We start from the raw sequence: 15,562 nt of genomic DNA, 5'->3' as shown, positions 1-15,562 counted from the left end.
GTAGGAAACCCCTTGCTTCAAATGAATCGGTGAATGTACATGTTCTCTGTTTTAACAAAAGAAAATAATGTAAGACTCTGTTTCATTTGTGCAATCAAGGAGCTGACAGCCAAGTAAAAGGCAGTCTGTGCTTCAGCAAATCAATTGTTTTGTAAAAGATGGCTCTGCTTTCTTTTTTTCTGCAATTAAGAAATCCCGTTTGTCCACCTGTGGCCAAAATGGCCTGATCTGAAAATGTCACGGGTCAGACTGACCCAGGCTGGGCTGTTCCTTCAGTTGAGAGAAGCCCCAGGGAGCACACTCTTGGCAGAGGAGGCATAAAACACAGCACCTCCTCCTTGGACTCTCGTGGGGCCCTGCTCCACCATGGCCCTTTCTCAACATAGCCTTTAGTCTTGCAGGGCATGTCATCACTGCTGCGACATCGCTCATTTGGATAGAATTAGCCCTAAAGTAGCCTGCTTGGCTATGGGTAGCAGCATTGCCATGGTAACCAGGAGTAGGGAATGGTTTAGGTGCTCGAGTGCTGAGTTTTTGGTGACGGCAGAGGTCCCAGTCCTTGTGGTGTGCCATCCACCTCCAGGTGTGCAGCTCCAAGGGATGTTTCTCATTCTGCTACAAAAGCTCCATGGATTGTGTCGACTGCACTGTAGGAAGGAGGGCAAAACGAAGGCAGACAATATGACTCATTGCTTGGTCAGACCATAAATGCCTGTGTGTCTTTACTTCAAAGAAGGATGCTTTCTGAATAATATAGAAATAACTTTATAAAAGTACTTGGTGTTGTCTTGTTTTTCCTGCTATTCAGGACAAATGAAACCTAGGAATCAGTATCAAAACTGACAACCTGTCCAGAAGCTTTTGGGAGATGATTCTGTCACTAACATCATGGCAGCATGTTACTTGCTGAGAAACAAAGGCTGCGGAGAAGGAAGTAGCAATGCAAAGCCTCTGAAGGGTGACAATGCTGGAGAGGCATACTGGCACTTCCTTCTGTCTTGGACATGCTTCCTGGCATGAAGGAAAGAAGGTGTGTAAGCAAGCTTCAGGCTTAATTATTTGTTTTTAAATATCTGCAGGGCCTGCAAAGCTCTGTCTGGAGGTGGGAGGAAGTGCCCAGGATATACAGTTCCTTAGGACTGTGCTTGGAACCTGAAAGCTAAACAAAAAACAGCCCAGAAGGACAAGAGGGCGGAAAATGACAAATTGTTCTAAAAGCGCACGCGTCCCTGAAATGCTCTGTGACAATTGGATTAGCAGCCGTTCATTAATGGGGAGACAGAAGAATAAACTGGTGTGGACATGCCACGGACAAAGTGGAAGTGTGTTCCCTTACAGGTTTAGTCAATGAATCCCAGAGCTTGCTTTTTCTATTTATACCCTATTAGTAAGCACAGGCGTCAACCTGAGGTGTGCCGGATACTCCTACTTGTGCTAGGCTGGAACTTGGAGGACCATACGAGACCAGGGTCCTGCTTTCAACATACGTCTCAAACACGTACTGAAAGACTTTTCCAACTTGCGTGAAGGCCAGTGTTGATGGGGCAAGGAAACAGCTGCCAGACACTCTAATTTTTACCAAAATGCACCTCCAGCAGGTTTGAGATGGGTCTCAGGGCTTTTCTTCTTCAGCTCAGGAGCAAGTCTTTCACAAACTGCATCAGTTATTGGGAAGGACTCGCCACTGCTGGAGTTTGGCAAGGAGGTGTGGGCTTTGGGAATGGGGCAGTTTCCACTGAATGTGCCTGTGGCTAGTCCTCTTCTACGAAACCAATTATTTGAAAAGCTCAGCTTTATAGCGCTGTGGACCTCAATTTGTCTCCTGCAAGGTCTGGCAACTGAGAGTCCCATGGGAGGAAACTGAGGCAAAGCTAAGTACCTAGGCTGTTTTGAGGATGTCTGTGAGACCAGAGTGGGGAAAACCAGGACAAGATCTTTTCTCCATGCCAGATTCCAGCTGACCCCGGGGCACTGGGGTTTTGAGTGATGGGAGTCTTTCTGGGTGAAGGTTTGAAACTGAGTTTTGCCCCATGCCTTCCTTTCTATCTCTGAGGGTCAAGTTCCATAAACCCTTTGAGTTTACATGATCATGTTTCACATCTGGGAGGGTCACAATTTCTTTACAAGCTCACCTCAGAAAAGCATTGACTCATAGAGTAGGTCTGCTTCTGCTTGAAATACCTGTGCCTGAGGCCTGCAAGGGATGCATCTGAGAAAAGCATGAGACAAAATTGCACCAGATAGTTTTACAGTCTCAGTATTGGACAGATGTCTGAACACAATGTAGGAATGGGGATTACTTGCTTTAATACTTAAATTATATCTCATCTCCTGTGTAATAAGCCATCTGTGGTCACTTTGCTAATGGTGAGAACCTGGCAGATGAGACAGAGCTACAGGTTAAAAGATATTAGTCCTTCTCATTGGAATAAACCCTCCCACAGCAAGTGACCTTTCCTGAGGCAAAAGCAGATTGAGAAATGATTTCTGAACTCCTTAGCTTGCATTTAATTTCAGTAAATAATGAAGAAAATTTAAAATAGCTCAAGACTAGAAATAAGTTTCATAATTTGCGTAATGCTATCTTTTTCTTAACTGTACACGAGGGATGAAAGATAGACATTTATGTCCTATTGCATAATTAACCAATTCATGCTGTTCTTTCCTGATTTTTCACGAAAGTTTAGATATTCAGTAGCGTTGTGGTGGACTTCTGCGTGGAGATTTTATTTCTTCTCTTGCACTCCACTCTGTGTGACACACTCTTATGGAAATAAACCCAGCTTCCTTATTTTTAACTTTCTCTGCCTTGTTAGCAGCCCCCAAGAAGCTTTCTCCTTATCTCTTCTATCTAACGATGTGTGTGCTTGAGCTGCAAATTCTTTTTCCCTTTTTTAGTATTTCCCCCAACCTCACCTGATGTACCAGAAATGTCCTTGGGCTCCTTGCCAAGGGCATGGAAAACCAGTAATGAATCTTCCAGAGCTGTGTGTATTTTTAACTCTCATGTCTGAGGACCCAATGTAGAACAAAAAGGCACGCCAACGTTTTTCCTGCAGACAGTTCACTTTGTAATGGCTTATTGCCTGCTTTTGATATTGTCTACTAACGCTGAGTTCTTCCGAAATGGTTAATGGATTTAGGTGCCTAGTTTAGAAATAAATAGGTGTCAAGGGTTCAGATCTTCTAAGAAACTTTGAAATCTCTTGGCCCCCAGCTGAGATCTTTGCCTTGACATCCTTATTCAGGCAGCATGCCGGGGGAGCACTTTGTGAGTTGGATCAGGCCCTAAAGCTGTTTTATTTTCTTGTTCATCAAATCCTCTGTGTTATCCAAGAGAAACAACTGGAATCTTCCTTTGGCTGCATTAGCTGAGCAGCTCTGTGAGCCTGCATCTGACTTTCTAGGGGTTGAACTGTATTCCTGAGGGATGTGGAGCAAGGGAAAAATGTAGAAAGTGACTGCCAAAAGTTAGTGGTAGGGACTTGAGTAGGTGGAGGGATAGAAATAGTACTATTTTTGTCCCAGAGAGCTGTTCCAGTGGACTCTCCAGGGCTTTGCAGGGCCGAACATGTGAGGTGGAAGGGCTGCAGTCCCAGCTGCCTGCCATGGCACTTTTTGGGGCTTGGAGGGTGGTAAAGCCTCCTCCTTCGGCAGGGAGACGGGACAAATCATGCAAGACCTGGTGCTTGGCCCCTCCTTTCCTGCTTATTTCTCAGTAGAGCTCACTACATGCTGGTTCTTCAGTCAGTCGAAGTCTTACTCCTGAATGCACTGTGTTTCCAGTCAGCGTGCACTGAAATGCTTCATGGGGCTAACTGTGTGCTGGATCAGGGCCTTCCTGTGCGAGGGTCTAAGGCACCTTGGAGCCCTGTTTGAAATCTGTGACAAGGTTTCACCGGGAAGGGAACAGCTAGTCAAATTTGCTTCCAGCATTATGCTCTCTTTTTTAGTTTCACACTGGAAGATAGATATGTGCACCAGATAGATAAAACAAAAAAAACCCCACAAATCCAAGCAGTGAATGAGACATCTCAGAAGGTGGTGAGGACACGCCACAGCTGTATTCAAGGAATTGTTTTTTCTGTGGGGTGCTTTCACGTCTCGGTGTGCACAGCAACGTTGTACCAAAGACCTGTCCACAAGGCTGCCACCTCTCTTAACTCTGAGCTTCACCACAAAAAGATGGTGTTTGCAGGTTGTATATAAGCATCTGCTGTGGACATTGAGTAGCATTTAGCAATCAGTTGGCTGGGGTGGCTGCAAAACAAATTCAGTTCATGCAACTTCAGCTGCGTACCCTCTCGAGGGGATTGTGTCAGACAGGAAAGGCCTTTAGCTTTTAAGAAGGTTATGGCTGGACTCCCAAGGGACTTAGATTGCCCTTCTCTATCCTTGGGGAAGAAGTGAATTTTCCATTGGGTTCATGTGGGTATAGGGAGAAAGAAACGATGGTGTAAGGTCCTGGAACAAAATATCAGACTTGGGTTTAAGCAAGTTTGAGGCTAGAGGGGAATAGGCTTGATTCTCCTCTTGGATCCCTAGGCACTGGTTTATTGGGATGGACGTTAATGGATGATTTATCCAAGCGCAAGGACCCTGAGGTTTATGTTTGATTTCAGTGGGGTGAAAGAGAGAGCCACGCTCTCAAGTGAGAATGGGGTGAACAGATAAGCAACACAAGGAAAAGATACAGAAAAGTGATGGTATTCATGCCACACAGCGCTGTATCAGGAGAGCTGTATCAGGAGAGCTTGACACCTGAGACCTTATCAGTGGAACAGCCTATGCAGTATCTACTTCTGCTCTACAGTCTGCTGATATGTCTGATAGGTTGGGTTGCACAGTTAGAGTGACTAGGAGCATAAAAAAGAGAGCTAGCCAGAAAGAGAAATTAATAACTGGAACTTACAATTTCCACATGTTTTTTCTCAGTAGGATTTTGAACTTCACTAAGAAAGGTGGTGTTTTCATGAAAACACAGTCTCCCAGTTTGACTGTGTTATCCTAGAAGTTTTGTAATGCCAGAAGCCTTTCCAGCTTGTGCACTCAAAACATGAGAAGTTAGAGAACCGATTCTGCTCAGATTTAGGTCAGGTGGATGGGTGGCCTCCTTCAGGCTGTTAGGAGGTTGCAAGAATTATTTGGCATAGGATGTAGCAACATTTTGCACGAATCCTCTCTATTTTTGACGAGTTGGTGGGGCTCTGTTGTTACTGGAGCTTCAGAGTCTTTTTTCTTTCTACGCCACTTCTCACAAAGATTGCTGTGTTAGCCTTGGTACTTTAAACTGAACTCCGGACTGGTGTTACAGGAGTTTTACAAGCAGGACGTATGACTGGCTGGACCAGGCCAGACCATAGTCCCTTCGGCCCAAAAGTTTGCCTTGACAACAGATGCTTACGGGAAGGCTGGCAGATACACCGGTCTGTATGACTGAAGCTCATTAAACAACTGGCACAGAGGAATACCTGCCTCCAATCATCACCTTCTAGAGCCACCAGCTGTTATGCACTGCAAATGGTTTCCTGAGGCCATTGCTTCCTGGGGTTTTGTCCGTGAAAATCCTCCTTGCAATTTTGGGATACAAGAATCCTTCTCCTCTAACATGTTGGCTTATTACCTCTCTCCAGTGTGTAAGGTGACCCAGCCTACAGGAAACTTAGCTGGAAACTTAGCTTTTGGAAACTTAGCTTTTGCCATGCATGCTTTGGTCACCAGATGACAGGTGCTAAGGTAATATATCTTTGCTGCAAGACTTGCTGTCTGTGCCAGTGCCCAACCATGGTAAAAAGTGTGGGGAAGGGGATGTCTCACTGAGGGTCAGGGAACGCATCAGAAGGAGTAACTAAGCGCAGATACACATTCTGACATATTTCAGCTGGCCTCTGGGAGGAAACTAATACTGTCCCCTGCTCAAGTCAATCACTACTGCCAGCCCTGTGTTTTAACAAGACCAAAAATCTACTGAAAGGTTGCGCTGGGAGGAATGAGCCAATTCCTTTGCAAACCACGTCAGGATACACAGTGATTTTCCTCTTTGAGGAGGTACCAGTTTTTGCTTCCACACATGTAAACCCTTCATTACAGAACAAGGGTCAGTTGGCCAGGAGAAGGGCCATCTGTTAAAAGGTCTTTCTTCATTTTAAGGAAACCTAAGACTTCACTACCTGCTATTGCAAAAGTAATAGTTAGAGCAGGTTAGAGCTGATTACAGTATCTAGTCTATTATTCCAGAGGAAAATACCTTTCCAGAGGGAGCAAACTCCAAATTATAAATGGTTTATGCTTATATTTTTCATATATTCATATTTTCAGATTCAATTTCAAGATTTTTGGATTTGTGCTTCTATTATAAAGCTTTGGAAACTATTTTTCTGGAGATGAAGGTGATTCATTTGGGGAAAAATGTAATTTTTGAAATGCCATGTTTTTACTCTTCAGAAAAAAGAGAAATTGGAAAAGAGAAAGGAAATGGGATGCTCAGAGGAGAAACTGAAAATTTCTAAGACTACGTGTATCTTATACACATAGACCTTTTCCTGCCTCACTCAATTGGAAAGAGGACAAGCGACCACTTTTTGTTCAAATATGCTACAAGATAAATGGGGGAGAGCAATGGCACCGCAGCCTTTATTCACACTGTGAATCACACACCTGCATGCATAGAGCTATATGCTGACCTGCCAGTTTGGGCAAGTCCAAAAGCTATAGCCCCAACATATCTTGCCTGCAGCGAGTCCCACAGATCTAGGAGCATATCTAATTAGTGGTGTTTGCGGTACTGAGTTTTTATGCAGAAGCACAAGTGCTCTCCCCTAGAGAGCTCCGAATCACAGACCAAGAATTATAGAAGTGGATAACCATCAAGACTGATATTTTACTGCCAGTATCAGTGAAGCTAGTGGGTTTGTAGTATACTCCTACGGCTAGTACTGTTACAGCAAAAGCAAAGGAATTGTTTTATGTCTTACCCCACCAGCTGAACCAAGTTTATAGCTGCTTAGCACCTCTGAGATTGGCACTTGCACAAGGTGCAGAGCAGCTGAATCTGTCTTCATGGATTTACATGGGATATTTAAATGGAAAGTGCAGGCGAGATTCAGTGAAACAAAAAATTACAGCTGAAATACCTGTCTGGGGCCAAACAAAACATCTCATTAAACCTAGGATCAGTATTCAAATTAGATTTCAAGCGCTAGGTGCTGGTTTCCCTTTCTACATTTTTTAAATGAAGCTGAAAGAAGGTTCCAAATGCAAAATTTTAAATAGCAGTGCTTTGCTTTGAAAAATGCCAAAACAAAGGGGTTGAGGGGCATTATTACTTTTTAATCTTGAGCAATTTGACCAGTTCAGCACAAAACTGCAAAATACTTAAAACAGTCAAAACATAAATTTTCAAAGCCAAGAATTATTTGGGTTGAAGATATTTCGCTGAGCTCTATCTCTGCTTCCAAAGAGGAGCCTGCAGCTGTTTCATCGTGAATTAACCATGCAGCTTTGACTCCTTCCTTGACCATGTCTAATCAGCCCCAAATTTGCCTTATCCCATTAGCTTTGTTTGCTCTGTCGTCTGTCTCTGCTTTATCTTGGGAGGGAGTAAAGGTGACAGCCCAGCACCAAACAGGGCAGTGACTGTCTTCTTCAATTGCCTGCAGGGCACCCACAAGGGTGGTTCTGCCCTCTGATTAGGGCTCTGTAATGTCCCTAACACACAAGGAAATAATTTGTTTAGATCTCCCCTATGGAAGGAAAATTCTTTCCTAGGAACCTTTTTTCCCCCACCCTGTACACAGGCGGAAGCTCCTTTGAGGCTAATTCTCCCATCTGAAAAGCTTTCAGGCAGTCATGGGAAAGAAATCCACAGGCAAAAACAGAACAAAACAAAAAAGTCCTGCTTGGCTGAGATGACAAACTACAACATCCAGGTATGAATCGTCAGAAGAGGGGTAAAGTGGCTTTCCACCAGTCTGCTAGCAAAAATAAACAAGTAACGATAAAAAATTATTCAGCAAATCTGATCAGAGATTAAGATGCAAAAGAAAACTGGGGCAGCTTGTGAGCTGTTCCCTAATCCTAAAGGGGGTGGAAGCTCTTGGGAATTAAGGGAAGTCTCGTGGGAGCAGGTAGTTTATGTAAGAGTCCAGCTCCAAGAGTCTTGGAATTACATAAGACTCACAGCTCGCCTTACTGAAGAGTAAATGTTTAGCCTTCGTGGCCACAGAGAAGAGCTTGACAGCAAGAATGCTAAACCTCAAAAACCAAAAGGCAAATAAAAAGAAATACCTCGGCATTTGTCTTTTAAAACAAAACAAAGCAAGCCCAGCAGTTTTTAAGTCAGGCTGTGTCGAGTTCATTTTTCTGCTGCATATATTGTTCTGTAGCTTCACCTCAGATCTATCCGTTCAGCCCCGTACCCCAACCACATCATCTGTGCAAACCCACGGGGCTGAAACAAAAAGCATTTGCAATAGGTTGTCTCCCATTCTGCAGAGGGTGGAACGGGTAGTCTAGGTCCATGCGGAGCCGTGGACCACGCAGAGCCGTGCTAAGAGCGACTTCATCCTCCCACCTCTGCCCTGAGGAAGGTAGTATCACCCGCTTCCCGCAGAGCCCCGGCTCTGAGCCACAGCATCTCCTCACATTTTCGGCAGTGGCGCTTACACCCAGTTCAGGCAGCATTTCCGAGGCCTGAATTCGCGGGAGTGATTCGGTGCCAGCCGAGGTGAGGACCGCCTGCCCCGGAGAGATGGGCATGCGTCACCCTGCCTTGCGTCCTCCAGAGTGCCTGAGCACGGCCTGAAGCAGCCCAGGACAGGGGAGGGCAGATGTCCCTAGAAAAAGCCCTCTCTGTTAGGTGTGGTTTGCATGCTCAAAAGAGAGAGGAACTGCCTTTTGCACAACAAAAAAGCTGCGTTACAGCTGCTGCATGCAAATGCGCTGCTCAGTGCTGGGCCGGAGGCAGGCAGAGGCAGCCAGGACAAGCCTAGGGGCAAGGCTGAGCTGGAGGATGGCAGAGGCGCTTGGTGGTCTGTGGGAAATTTCGTCCTAAGCAACTTCCGTCAGGTGTACATCAAGACGGGCTATGGAAAGTCTCAGTGCTTGGAGGAAAATGTAAAACGGCAACAGAGTGTTTTCCCTGGAGAGCAAAAGCCTTCCCTCACCCCCAAAATGGGTTTAGTCAAAATAGTTCTGTTCTTTTGAAGTTTGCGAGGTTTGCCACCTCCCAGCAACGGAGGCGGCGGGTGCCTTGCCAGGGGCAACACCGAACGCATGGTGTGATCTCCTCTTTGCTGAAAACTCAGCCCATCCTGCAGTCAGGGCTGGGGGGTTGTATGTGCCTGATGGCTGTTTGCTGCCAGTGATGGAGCAAACGTATCGCTGATGTTTCCCCTTTTGCTAGAGGAAACTTTCGCCATATCCATATCCACATCCCCATCTTGGCCGTGGGAACCCAACACGGTTTATGCACTAGAGGCTTCTCCTTATTGTCAGATGGTCTGATTCTCCTTTTGGAAAGACTTTGGAAAGACTTTTGATTCAGAAACAATTTTTATGATTATATTCCTACTTCCTGAAACCCTTTCTTCTTACTCTGATGGACAATAATGCACAAGGATGTAAATAACTTTAAACATTATGGCCCTGGAAAATTTGAGCAAAAAGTTTGTTTAACAACAAAAGGATGAACACTCTTTAAAAAAAGCTGCTTTCCCAGAGTTCTCATGGCATCAGAACAATAAGAAATCAAATTCACATGTCCCTAATTATTTAACAAGAATTCCTGAAATTCCCACAGGATAAGTAATTTGAAACAACCCACAGAGTTATTTTGCCTGTTTCCTGGGGCAAAATTATTTCATAGCTTCATTAGTTACAGTGTTATCAGCCACCTTGAAAAACAAGCTATGCTAATATGACTAACTGTTACCCAACTTCAGGCCTGGAGTCTGATCCTCAGAGCTTTCTAAGCCCTTTAGTAGTTCTTTGAATGGCCTCTTTATAACTCTAAACACAGGGACATTTACTGAGGTAGCTCCCATAGTAGGTAAACAGGAAGGTCTATAAGAATAGCCATTTTTGTCTGGCATCCTTCCATCTACACCACTGCAAACTTGGGTATGAACACACGTGACTACTTTTTCACCACTAGCCACAAAAACAGAAATTCCTCGATGGACTTCAGGGACACTTGGGGAGATGTGAACATGGAGGAGGTGAAAGCACTGATGGAGCCGCAAATCACTGGCACCCTTAGCAGACGGGGGAAGCAAACACTTTACCTACTTTTAGTTATATAATCAGCATCCTTCCGGTTTTACCCACCTTGGGAAGACCACTAGGCAGGGAAGGATGGAGGTCTGGGCTCTGGGTCCGTTTGTTGCACGTGGCCTCGGGTCAGGTCATTTGAACTTTTCGTACCTCTGCTTCCTACCGCTGGTATGAAGGTTGCCCTAGGAGCCGCCTCCGCCCAGCATCCCGAAGCCCTGGGGGTCATTGCCTGTGATTTTACCTCGAGCTGCAAGAGAAACTCACTAACGGCTCCTATGGCCCAGGGAAGCACACAACAAGACTGAGTCAGGAAGAGGAGGACCTTGGAAGTGGAGCATCCCCACGTGGGCTGGTTGCAGGTGCTGCCCTCTGCATCCAGGGCAGGACACCACCAGGAGCTGGCGCATGTCTCTTCTCTAACGTGCCGTGTGGCAACGCCTTTGGCATTAAAGTGCTGGACTGACCACTTTGGGACTTTAGAAACAGGCAAAAGCTCCCCCAGCTTTGTGGCTGCCATGAACAGATGACACCATTTTATGCCCTGAGCTTACTTCCCTTTTAGGCTGCCTCTTAATGAAGGGGTGCCCAGGGAAAACATTGTTTTCCAGCTTGGAGAACCTTGTGTATAGGATCTGAAGCTCTCCATAACACAGGAATCGGGACTGCCATTTTTCAAGTTCCTCCCATAGTTCACATGGTGATTGGGATCGCTTGAGAAGCGGTGGGATCTTATTACTGCAGCCCCTGCCCTTCCTCTCCCCTTCCCCTCCTTCTTGTTTATATCTCCTGTTCGTTGCCATGTCCGAGCATCGGTAGGAATATCCCTGGGACAGGGACCGCAGCTGTGTATGTCCTTACAAAGTGTCAGCAGGCTTGTGAGTAAAGTGAAGTAACGTGAATGAAGTAAGAAGTGGAGGGAAATAAATACTACTTCTTGGTTGTTTGTATGTGGTCAGTAGAATAAACCAGACAGGGAAATTTCACTGTGCATATGCAAACTTGGCCTGCTTCCTGCTCATAGTTTGAAGACAACTCACTGACTGAGTTCAAGCTTTGCTTGAAGTCTTTCAAATCTCCATGAGAACTAAAAAATTGGCTCCTGGTCTGTTTTAAGTCTAGGCTTCACTGAGCTAAATCCTGACATCACTGAACTGAAGAGGAGACGGTGAAAAAAAAGGTACCCAGCAACTTGTCTTCTCTGCTCTGCACTTCAGTCTTGGGGACACGCTCAAAAGTTTCTTTTTTTTTAATTCTCCCCCATTCTTTGGCATGTGCTTGCTGCCCATCTGATGTTGAACAGAGGAACTGGGAGCGACCATCTGAGTCCTAATCCCACCTCATGTAACAGCTGGTTGTATGCAAGCGCTGGAAGAGCAGAAAACGGAGGGAGGAGGGTGTGCATGCATGTGTGCCTGTGTCAATGTGTGTGTAAAGAGATAAATCCCCGTGACTTTGGGCATTTAACTGAGGCACCCTAGAGTTAGGGGTGCGAAATCATTTTGTATTCCCTGGAGATACTGCAGGAGGGTGCTTTGACCGTGGGGAGGCTGGGCTCTGCTTTAGGAGGGCACCCCTTGCTCCGTGAGCACTTGGGTGGGATGTCCACATTAGGAAGGAGGGTGTTGGGCCAGGGGGAGTTTTTCTTTACCCGGTTGCGAAACCCCAGAACAGCAATACTAACTCAGTCTAAACTTTAAATGAAAAGGAGAATTAAAGCAAATCCCCTTTGGGACGAGATGGAAATGTCAGCCCGGGGAGGAATCTGTTCTGAGCGAGTCACAAGCGACCGAAGGAGAGACGCGCTGGAAGCCCGCCTGGGCTGTGCCACACGCCATCTGTCAGCCTCGCGGAGCAAAATAAGGGAAAAGCAGAAAGTGCGCGATTATCTTCTCCCTCGCCGGGGAGCCCAGACGCCGCGGGATGTGGCTTCTCCTCCGCAAGACGTTGCTTGAAACGGACACGACACGTAGGTTTTCCCACACTGGCCGTGCCCTGCGTTTCTCCCTCGTCCCCCTCGCTCTTCCCTGGGCAAGCTGGGATCTGAGTGAGAGGGACCTCCACTCCCGTGGTTAGAGAGACGGGTTTAATCAGCCCCAGGAGAATAACGAGGGGCGGTGGGGGGACGATGAAGGGTCTCCACCAGGCACCCCGCTGGCAAGGCCAGGGGGTTGGCTCCTGCCCCGCAGGGCGCCTCAGGCAAACGCTCTCATTTCTCCTTCTCCCCGCCTGCCCTTGCACATTTTCGTAACCTTGCAAAAAGTTTCAGACAATGTCATCTTTAACCTACTGCAGGCAGGGCTTGGGGGGGACACGTGAAGGGCAGCGAGGGGAACCGCACATGGTCAGCACATCAGCCCCACGACCAATGGGTGGGGAGGTGGCCTCCACTCCCCTACCGGCCGCCCCAAAAGGGGTGCAGGAATGTCACTCCCTCGGCGTTGCATTTTGAAAGACACGTCTGGCGAGACAGCCAGCTGACTTTGGCAGGCAGTACCAGCAGCGTGATAATTAATTAAAGCACACTGCAGCGCAAGCCTACTCTGCAGCCAGTTCTGCAGCTCCCTAGCAGAGCGGGGTGTCTCACTATAGCTCGTACCTCTTTATTCGGGAGAGTGGGCAGCTTGCGTCTGACGCTGAAAATAAGAGAGCAGGATGAAATGAAATGAATCCTGGTGATAACCAGCAAGAAGTGGACCTCGTCTGCAAGATGAGGCAACCTGGGAACAGAACAGCAAGTCCTACCACAGTAGTAGAAAGGGTAGGAAACCAAGACTGCTAACAGTCGTCCTCCATAGGAGATTTCTTCCTCCTGTTGCATGGGTGACGTTGGTCACCCAAGGCAGGCAAGAGTGCAGGAGGAGCAGGTGCCCCTGTTGCGGGCAGAGCCGCAGCCGCAGCACAGCTCGCTGCCTTTCATTGACTCCCGTTGAGCTCTTCAGGCACCAACAAAGTGAAATTGCACGGGACTGCGTCGTCAAACAGACACCCAGGCAGCCCCTGCTGAAACCCTTCCCGCAGCTCCCACCCGCGTGACCCTGCCCCGTCCGACCAGCGCCTCTGCCCCATGCTCGCCACCCCCGCTGTGATTTGTCCAGGGTGGAAAGGGAGGCAAGACCGTGCCCAAAAACACTTACAGATCAGCTTTGATGGGACAGGCTCGCCAAGGACCACCCAGTCCCTGTTTGTGCCTGGATGGCTTGAGGACATGCTGTTCCTCCCTCAGAGCACATCAACGATCCTCAGCCCTGGACTGGAGGGTCTCCACTGCAGGTGGAGTCGTGCCCACAACCCAAATGTCATTGTGGGCAAAGGCTGGGAAGGGCCACTTTTATTCCCAAACTGAAATTTTGTTAGAAATGGCTGGTTTTCATGAGAAAGGGTTTTTCAAAAATATTTCATTGGTATCTTTGAAAAAAATATATTTATTGTTATTTACTCACATAGAAAACACATGGAACCTCCTTCTGAGTTTTTTGATGTAATTTCCCTTGTTTTCCTCCATTCAGGAAAAGACAAAATTTAAATATTTATAAAATGTAAACAAAGACTTCTTACTTATTTGCATTTCCTAAGGGGAAAGAAAGCAAGAGAACAGTTTTTTTGCTTGTTTCTGAGCAGAAGTCTTTCTTTAGAAGACCTCTCATCCTTAGCTTCTGAGCCTTTTGTTAGAAAAGGGTTAAAGCAACACAGAATTTTTCACAGTTACAGTTAGTTTCTCTGCTCTGGTTTTTACACTTTTGCCTGGTGTTTCAAGCGCTCTTTGGAACATTGCTGTGTAAACAAAATTTTGGTGTTGAGTATTCTCTCGCTCGCAGTCGAGTCCGTCTGGTGAATTTGCTCAGGGTTTCTTGCAGCTGCACCACACAAACCGATGCTGCCTATGCTGTCTTGCGGACTCTTGCTGGCTTGTTTTGACATTAACCTTCTACATGGTCGGTGGGTGCAAGTACCAGCCTAGTTATGCAATTCCTGTCTCCATTCCTCCTGAACTTTTTCCCCCTCTGGATAGAAACAATGTATTTTAGTTCTCACTGTTACCTTCTACCCACTTGGGAATCCTCTGGTATTATAAATTAGGCTCTGTTTTATGGATGGAGCTTTGGTTTCCCTTATAGGATTATTTATTTTGCAGAAGAACCAAAACTCATATCCACTATTAACTGCACTGAGGCGCATTCAAGTTGATGCCTCAAAGGTTCTCCTTGGTCTGATTACCATTACCTGCAAGGGAAAGAACATTTTTAAATGTCGGAGAACGTGCTATGTCAGAACAGTGCTACTGCAGATTGCTTAGTGTTTAGGAATGCTTTCTGCCTTCATGAAGTCCCATATATTTCAGATTATTTTGCAGCTCGGTTTACAGCAGACTTGGACAAGTTGTTCAAGACCGGGAAACCGGAAATATCCCACCAGGCTTTTTTTTTTACTATATGGAAGTTTTCTATTTGTGTTTTGTTTTTAATTTTCCTTCTTTATTTTTAGGTGGAGACTTTGCACAACGCTTTCAGACTATATCTTAAGATGAGGCGTGGGCATGACAAGGAACATAAAATTATGCAAGCAAGCATTTTCCATGTAACGACTCAGTTTTTATTCTGAGTAGTTTGCAAATCTGCTGCCTGCTCTTGCGACTGATAAGTTACAAGATTTGTGTTGGGAACAAATTGAAATTCTGATTCCAGCCTGTGGATCTCCAGAGGTTCGTAGGGGCCAGTAGACCACCCAGGGCTGACCAACCAGGCATTGCTACTGCTCTTTTCCACCTGCTTGATCTGATCCAATTAGCAGTTAAAATTAAATTATTAGTCTTCCTACAGTTATTGTCTGAACCTAGATAGAGTCAGACAGATTTCTGGGGGCAAATTACGCTATAGAGTTTCAGCTGAATGGGACCAAGAGAAAGCGCATTGTTTAGTCAATACTGAATAAAAATAAAAGAGAGAGAAAAAAAATTTGCCATCGTTTTGATCAGACGTGACTCGCTGATTTATCAAGAGCAAGATGCAGCTAGCACAAACCCCATTTGTCATACCACTATACTCCTCTGGCAAGGCAGACTTGTCTCTCCCCTTTCCCCCCAGCCTCTCACCTCCTGTCTACCCCACCTTCTCCCACTCACCCATACAGAGGTTAGCACCCTAGCCCAGTTGTCTCAGTTGGAAAGTAAGTCTCAGCATGCTCAGTCACACCGTCATTAAATTCTTTCTTTGCCTTTTGGATATAAATAGGAGTTAGTAGAGAAGGAACCTCGTGCTTTGTCCTGGGGAAGATGTATTCTCTCTTAAAGGTC

This window comes from Struthio camelus, chromosome Z (genome assembly GCF_040807025.1).
Source record: "Struthio camelus isolate bStrCam1 chromosome Z, bStrCam1.hap1, whole genome shotgun sequence".
Lineage (NCBI taxonomy): Eukaryota > Metazoa > Chordata > Aves > Struthioniformes > Struthionidae > Struthio > Struthio camelus.
Note: the sequence above shows the minus strand (reverse complement) of the source record.